Source organism: Portunus trituberculatus, chromosome 29, assembly GCF_017591435.1.
Source record: "Portunus trituberculatus isolate SZX2019 chromosome 29, ASM1759143v1, whole genome shotgun sequence".
NCBI classification, from domain to species: domain Eukaryota; kingdom Metazoa; phylum Arthropoda; class Malacostraca; order Decapoda; family Portunidae; genus Portunus; species Portunus trituberculatus.
This window is the reverse complement of record NC_059283.1, coordinates 10,295,404-10,302,903: the sequence shown is the minus strand read 5'-3', so window position 1 is coordinate 10,302,903 and position 7,500 is coordinate 10,295,404. Positions and strand designations below refer to the sequence as shown.

The following is a 7,500-nucleotide window of genomic DNA, read 5'->3' as shown; positions in this document are numbered from 1 at the left end:
GCTTAAAGAGATCAAAATATGTGACGTGCCTTGATTACAGATTGCTCGAAGAAAAATGGAAAGGCAACACAAGCGTCCATCAGGGAAAAATAAGGATAAACACAATTTTCCATATACTCTTTACCGTTTCCATTTCCTCGTATCCTCCTGGGCTTGATCAAATCCTCACAGTGCTTGACATCGGGATTACTGGCGCTATGTGGAGGATCTTCAGCCACTCAGACACTAGAGAACAGCTTCGAACAGACACATACACTTGATTCTATACTCATCACTGCCATACACTGACCACTCTGCCGCTGCCTTCCTCCACTTACCTTCAATAACGCGTTACAAACATTGACCCTTTCCCAGTGTGAGTGAATGCCTGTGTCCCTCACTCCAGCAATGGTGACTGGTCTGATTCTCAAACCCTCCCGCGCCACACCTCCACTTATTTCACTCGGTTCTGTTTGATGTGTCGGATTTTTAAAGGTGTTTTTTTTATGGCTCCAGTGACAGATTAGTAAGATTTCCACATTGTTAACTGGAGAAACACACACACACACACACACACACACACACACACACACACACACACACACACACACACACACACACACACACACACACACACACACACACACACACAAGATCTTCATTCAGGTCATCATCATCGTTTTACGGCTCTAGTGACAGATTGTAAGATTTCTACGTTGTTGACAGAAGAGACACATAAACAAGTGAATTCTTGATACTATTTCTTGTATCTCTTTTTTTCTCATTTCTTTTCTTTTCCGTGTAAATATTAAAAAAAAAGTACACACACAGTCCATTAAGGAGAGAACGTGTGTATTTTGGATTTATTCTATTAGTTTTTGAATTATTGGCATCAAAGAGAGAGAGAGAGAGAGAGAGAGAGAGAGAGAGAGACGCTCGTATTTAGAAACGCTTTCCCTTCTCATTACAACAATTTTCCAAGGCCACAGAAACAACTAGCCTGGTTTTCAAGACAGTTTCTCTTAATCAATAAACTTAAGAATGTCGTCAATCTATCACCAGAACCATAAAAATACTCTTAAAAACACGAGTATCTTCAACTGGAGCCCTTACAAAGTAGTGATGGTGGGAGAGCAAATGGTTTCAGAATATGTGCCAGAGAGAGAGAGAGAGAGAGGGGGGGGATAGGGGAAGTTGTAGTGTGTGGAGTTGTGGTGATGTGGTGAAGCTTCATTACGAGATGGACACCAGCGAGTTCTTGTCACAGGGATGAGAAACAGGAAGGCGGGCAGGCACTTGGCTTCAACCTTCTTAGATTGAGGGAAGGAGAAAATTGCCAACGTAATTTAAAAGCAAGTATAAAGCATGGGAGAAGGATTACTGTCTCTCTCTCTCTCTCTCTCTCTTGATCGAACTTTTTTACCGGTTTTTCAAAGAGTTACTTTCAAAAACTAAAAATCAAACCATACTAATGACAAAATCAATAGAAATAATGCTTTCACACCAAAAGGAATATGAAAATCTCTCTCTCTCTCTCTCTCTCTCTCTCTCTCTCTCTCTCTCTCTCTCTCTCTCTCTCTCTCTCTCTCTCTCTCTCTCTCTTCTACTCTCTCTCTCTCTCTCTCTCTCTCTCTCATCTTTATTCTACCTCGCGCTTCCTCACAGTGTTGGCGGTGCAGCAGGCGGTGGCTCCCTCTACCCTTCCTTAATCCTCTGTTATTGGGTGCAGTGCGCGGGGAACACTGACGCCAGACACACCGCCCTTCGTCCACTTCCTCGTCAGTATAGAGCGCGTATTACGCCATGCAGGTCCCCCGTCCCGTCTCCGTCTCTCCGTGCTCGTGTTAGGAGTAGGAAGAGGAGGATAAACACTGGGAGAGGGAAAAAAGAATAGGAAACGAGTAAAGGAGCAAGAGAGTATATACAGAAGCTGGAGGTGGTGGAGGAAGAAGAGGGGAGTAGACAAGAAGGGAAGAGGAAGAAAAGGAAAGGGAAAAAGGACGGTAGTAAGGAAAATAAGAGTAGCAGAAATAAAATAGGAAAGACAGAAGATAAATAACAGCAGATAACGAAAGGAAGAGGAGGAGGAGTAGGATGAGGAGGAGGAATAGGGAAAACAAGCATGAAGGAAGTAAAAAAGGAAGAGGAGAAACACCCTTACAATCAGATATTCGAGCTAATTGTTACAGAATCACCACCGAATTGTACTGAAGGTGCGTGCCAGTTTGCTCCACTCATATGACACTCAGACCTGAATGTTAGAGATCTGAGAGGCGTCTGTCCGTTGGTGAAATTGATATGTATGGCAGCAAGGATGAAGAGAGGAAGGGAAGCAGAGATAGATAAAAGCAAGGGAAACCAGCAGAAGCATTGATAGAAATAGACTTGGATGAAAGCAGGAAAGAAACAGACGCATGTATAACGATAGAAATAAAGAATAGAGAGGAAAAACAAGATACACATGAATAAAGGCAAGGGTGAAGAACAGAAACATGAATAACGATAGAAATAGAGATGAAGAGAGGAAGAAAGACAGACAGAGACACAAGGATAAAGAGAGGAAAACAAGGATAAAGATAGAAATAAAACAAGAAGGAAGAGACAATTAGAAGAATAGATAGATATTTTTAGGAATGGGAATAAATACAGGAATGGATGTAAATAAAAGCAGGATAAGAGACAGGGATGATAATGGAGACAGTAATAAGGATAGAAGCAGGAACGGACACGGGAATGGATAGAGAAAGAAAAAAAAAATGGACAGAGAGGAAATGTGGAAGCAAAAAAAACAAAAAAAAAAAAAAACCTATAACCACGATAGATCAAAATTAGTCTTTGTCATCTTTCAATTAAAAAAAAAACATAATGAATTTAATGCATAATAAGAACACACACACACACACACACACACACACACACACACACACACACACACACACACACACACACACACACACACACACACACACACACAGCTCCTCGGACAACAAGAGACGAAGAAAGAGAGTTGTTCCCAGTGATATTAGTGTATAGGAGGGTGAGAGAGAGATGTGTCCACAGAGTAATAAGCAGGAAGAGGTAAGGGCGCCTGTGAGTAGGGCGAGGGACTACCGAGGGAGTGATCAGAGAGAGGAATGGAGTCATCAGTCGAGGGAGAGAGAGATGGATGGGTCAGGGAGGATGAAGGCGACACAGGAAGAAGAAAGAGAGAGAAAGGTACACGAGTAAAGAGGTGAGCGAGGAAACGAGAAAGTGAAGAGTAGAATAAGGGGGAAGAGAAAAAGAGGAGAGATTTCCGACACATGTAAGAGAGAGTGAGAGTGCGATAGGCGAGATAGAGGAGAAGGAAGGACAGAAAATGAAGAGACAAATTAGGGGAAGGTTAAAGAGGAAGGATGAGTGTTAGGAAGGGTAGGAAAACAACAACAACAACACGTGGAGGGAAATGTGAAAGAGTAAGATGTGAAGTGTTAGGGACAGTGAAGGAGAAGTGAAGACCGATGTGTGATGGGAAGGATTACAGACAAAGATATGAACTGAAGGGAAACAGGACTCATATTTTTAACCCCTTCAAAATTGAGACGCATTTTTACCTCGATTTTTTTTGTGTATAATTAGACGATTTTATTTGCATTAGGAGTAGTAGGAAGAAGAGAGAGTAAAAAAAAAGAATAGTAACAACACGTGGGGAGAAGTGTGAAAGAGTAAGATGTGAAGTGTTAGGGACAATGAAGGAAGAGATGTGAAGACCAATGTGTGATGGGAAGGATTTCAGACAAAGATATAAATTGAAAGGAAACACGACACATATTTCTCGCCCATTTATTACTGAGACGCATTTTACCTTGAATTTCTGGGTATGACTAGACGATTTATTTGCATTAGGAACGGTCTGTGGAGGTCAAAAGAGTACTGGCCAGAGTCTTTACTATTCTAAATGTCTCTGAAGTTGTGTAAAAAGTAGTAACAGAGTGAATATGAAAACCCGTCATGGCACTGAAGGAGTTCTATAATTTTGGTGATAGAGTCATTATGAAGTTCCTAGCCGGCTGGGGGGGCGGGGAGTCACAAGAAGGGCGATGTAGTACAGAAGAAATATACCGGAAAAGGAAAATATTTGAGGGATAATATGACATAACAAGGATCTCAAGTAATTATTAGTTGGACCTAAAAGCTAATCTAACCTAACCTAACTTAACCTAACTTGACCTAACCCAACCTAGCCCAACCCAACCCAACCCAACCTAACCCAACCCAACCTAGCCCAACCTAACCAAACCTAACCTAACCTAACCTAACCCAACCCAACCCAACCTAACCTAACCTAACATAACCTAACCTAACTTCACCCAACCTAACCTAACCTAACATAACCTAACCCAACCTAACCCAACCTAACCTAACCTAACCTAACCTAACTTCACCTAACCTAACCTAACCTAACCTACCCTGCTTTTGGTCTCTTATATAGGGTAGGGAAAGGGAGAAATATTAAGGAAGGAGGAGAGAAAGACTTAATGGAGGCGATAGAGAAAGGAGGAAAGAAAGAGAGAGGAAAAAAAAGGCACGATGATAAAGAAGAATAAGAAAAGTAAGAAGGAAGTTATAGAGAGAGAGAGAGAGAGAGAGAGAGAGAGAGAGAGAGAGAGAGAGAGAGCCACAGAGGGGACGAGGAGGAATGAATAAAAGGCAGGATGACAGAGAATGGGAGGATGAAGGGAAGAGGAGGAGAGAAGAAGTGAATGGAAGGGAGACTCATCTATTCTCCACTATTTCATTAACAGAACAAGGGAAGGTGTTATGTTGCCGAATTTCTCGCTCTATTTGTATTAGGACTGTATTTCTTTTGTCTTGTAAAATATGCTGCTAATTCTTCTTCAGTGGCGGAGATTTTAGTGCAAGTCCAATATTTTCTCAAGTCGTGAATGAACAGAGAGTAAAATAATGTCTTTACAATATTCGTTCTTAAAATGTGGCACTTTAAGAACACACAGAAATACACACACACACACACACACACACACACACAGCATAGGTTCAAAGTAGCATGTGGTGGGATTCGAACCTACGCGTGGACGTCAGCCAGATCCCACGCTCGTCACCTTATCCAGTACACCATCGCCTCCCTCACACACACACACACACACACTCTCTCTCTCTCTCTCTCTCTCTCTCTCTCTCTCTCATGATAAAGATGACGGTGGCAATAAAAAAGCTAAAAAACATGTATATAGTAAAGACAAGACATTAATAACATGCCTTTTTTCTCTTCTTTCTTGTATCACCAAGCAAATTTTCTTTACAAAGCCGTGAATGTTAACAGTGAAGACAGCCATGGCACTGAAAAAAACTTACTCTCTCCAGTACTAAGACACGTTTTCATATTAATTTTGCTTACTAATTGATGATTTTTTTACAACTTTAGAAAATTAGTGAAGACTGATCATTAATCTTCTGACCTCCATTGGCCCTTCTTAATGTAGGGTTGTTAATCACACTCAAAACTCAAGGTAAAAAATGCGTTCCAGTGCTGAAGCGGCTAAGATTCTGTGGCTTCCTCGTCGGGCATGTCTCCACGCCGCCTAATGGCCAGCGTAACGTGATCAGGCTGCCACGAATACCACTGTTGACGTCTTCATCTCTCACGAGGAAGATCAATTCATGTAAAGACCTCCCATGCCTTCCCGAGTCCCCCACCCTCCTCTCCCACGCAAGTCACTCAGGTCCAGATCTCTCCACCTTCCTAACCCTCGTCAATACTGGGACGCATCTTTACCTTGAGTTTTTGGTGTGATTGGACGATTTTATTTGCAATAGGAAGGATCTATGGAGGTCAGAAGGTTAATGGCCACAGTCTTCACTATTCTAATTCCCAACATGAGTTTCTGATGGTGTATAAAATCACCAAATAGTAAGCAGAATGAATATGAAAACGCGTCATGGTACTGAAGGGGTTAATAATTTCTTCTCTCATCGCCAGTGACACGTTTTCATATTCATTTTGCTTACTATTCGGCGATTTTATACAGCTTCAAAAATTTGTATGGGGATTAAGATAGTGAAGACTGGCCATTAATCTTCTGCCAGTTCATAATGTAAATAAAATCGGTGTAATTGTACCCAAATTTCATAGTAAATAAAAGCGTTCCAGTACTGAAGGAGTTAAAAGCCACAGAGGTGATTCGCCGAGTTTCTTATGGTGTTTTCCTGTTGGTGGTGAAGAGATCTTGCGAAGTCATCAACATGTGTTACTCTTTTGTTTAATGTAAGAAAGGCGCCAACAAGGGCAACAAAAACTACAATATAAAAAGACCCAATGAGGTGCCGAGCCCATGCAAGGACAAATTCGTGAACCAAAGCCAGTGTCATGGAACCTCCCTCTATATAAGTTCAGGTTATAGGAAGGATTAGTATGAATAATATTTAGTTACAATATCCGTCCCTTGTACTGGCGATTGGCTGAGATAAAAAGTAGAGGTTAGTGAATGAGTTAACATGGAGAAGCTGCATTTACAATACCCTTCTACTCTCTCTGCCTACTCCCTGTTATACCTTTCTACTCTCGTGTTCTATGTCTGCTTACTCCCTGTTTCCATCTCCCTGGGCTCTTATTCTCGGATGAGCTGCATTTACAATACTTTTCTACTCTTGTGTTCTGTTAAATATCTCTGCTTACTCCCTGCTTCCGTCTCCCTGGGATCTTATACTCAAACACTTCTAGACTTCACCTCCACTATTTCAAAAGGCTTTATTTAAATTTACACGAGTTTATAAAGGTGTTTTTACGACTCCAGAGACAGAGTGACAAGGTTTCTATTTTATTAACTGGAGAAACAATCTTGAAAAAAACCCTCCTAGTCATCGTTGTGGCCTTGGAAAATAGTCGTTGTGAGAGAGCAAAGCGGTTCTGAATACTGACTTACTACATACTTAAATTGCGGTGACACGAGGTAAGTAACAACGAGAGACTCAATTTTGTCACCGGCTTTATAGGAAAGAAAAGTACGCGACACTCGGCCAATCATCTCAGTGGCCTTGGAAAATAGTCTTGGTGAGAGAGCAAAGCGTTTCTGAATACTGACCTGGTATATACTAGACCGCGTGTATCGTCCTGTTGTATATCAACCTCTTTAGTACTGGGACACTTTTACCATGAGTTTTGAGTATAAGACGATTTTTTTTTTTATATTAAGAAGGCTCTATGGAGGTCAGAAGATTAATGGCCAGAGTCTTCACTATTTTAATTCCCCACATAAGTTTCTTAAATTGTATAAAATCACCAAATAGTAACTAGAATGAATATGAAAATGCGTTATGGTATTGAAGGCGTTAACCACTCCTATGTGTCATTATGCTGTCTACCTTGCCTTGGATCTCCACTTTCCTGCCTCTTAGCCAAGGAAGCATCTCGTGTCCTTGGAGCCAAACCACGCCAAAGTTACAATACCTCTCTACTTGTACTGACTATTATCAAGAACTAAAACAAAAGATCCAGACAGAGGCTTATTGGATGCTGGCTTG

At 41.3% G+C, this 7,500-nt stretch overlaps 1 protein-coding gene across 2 annotated transcripts in view; it reads left to right on the top strand.

Moving 5' to 3' along the window:
- The window catches only part of LOC123510609 (lachesin-like), a 170,638-nt gene that overhangs the window by 82,467 nt on the left and 80,671 nt on the right, over positions 1-7,500 (top strand). The gene's annotated exons all lie outside the window — the stretch shown is intronic.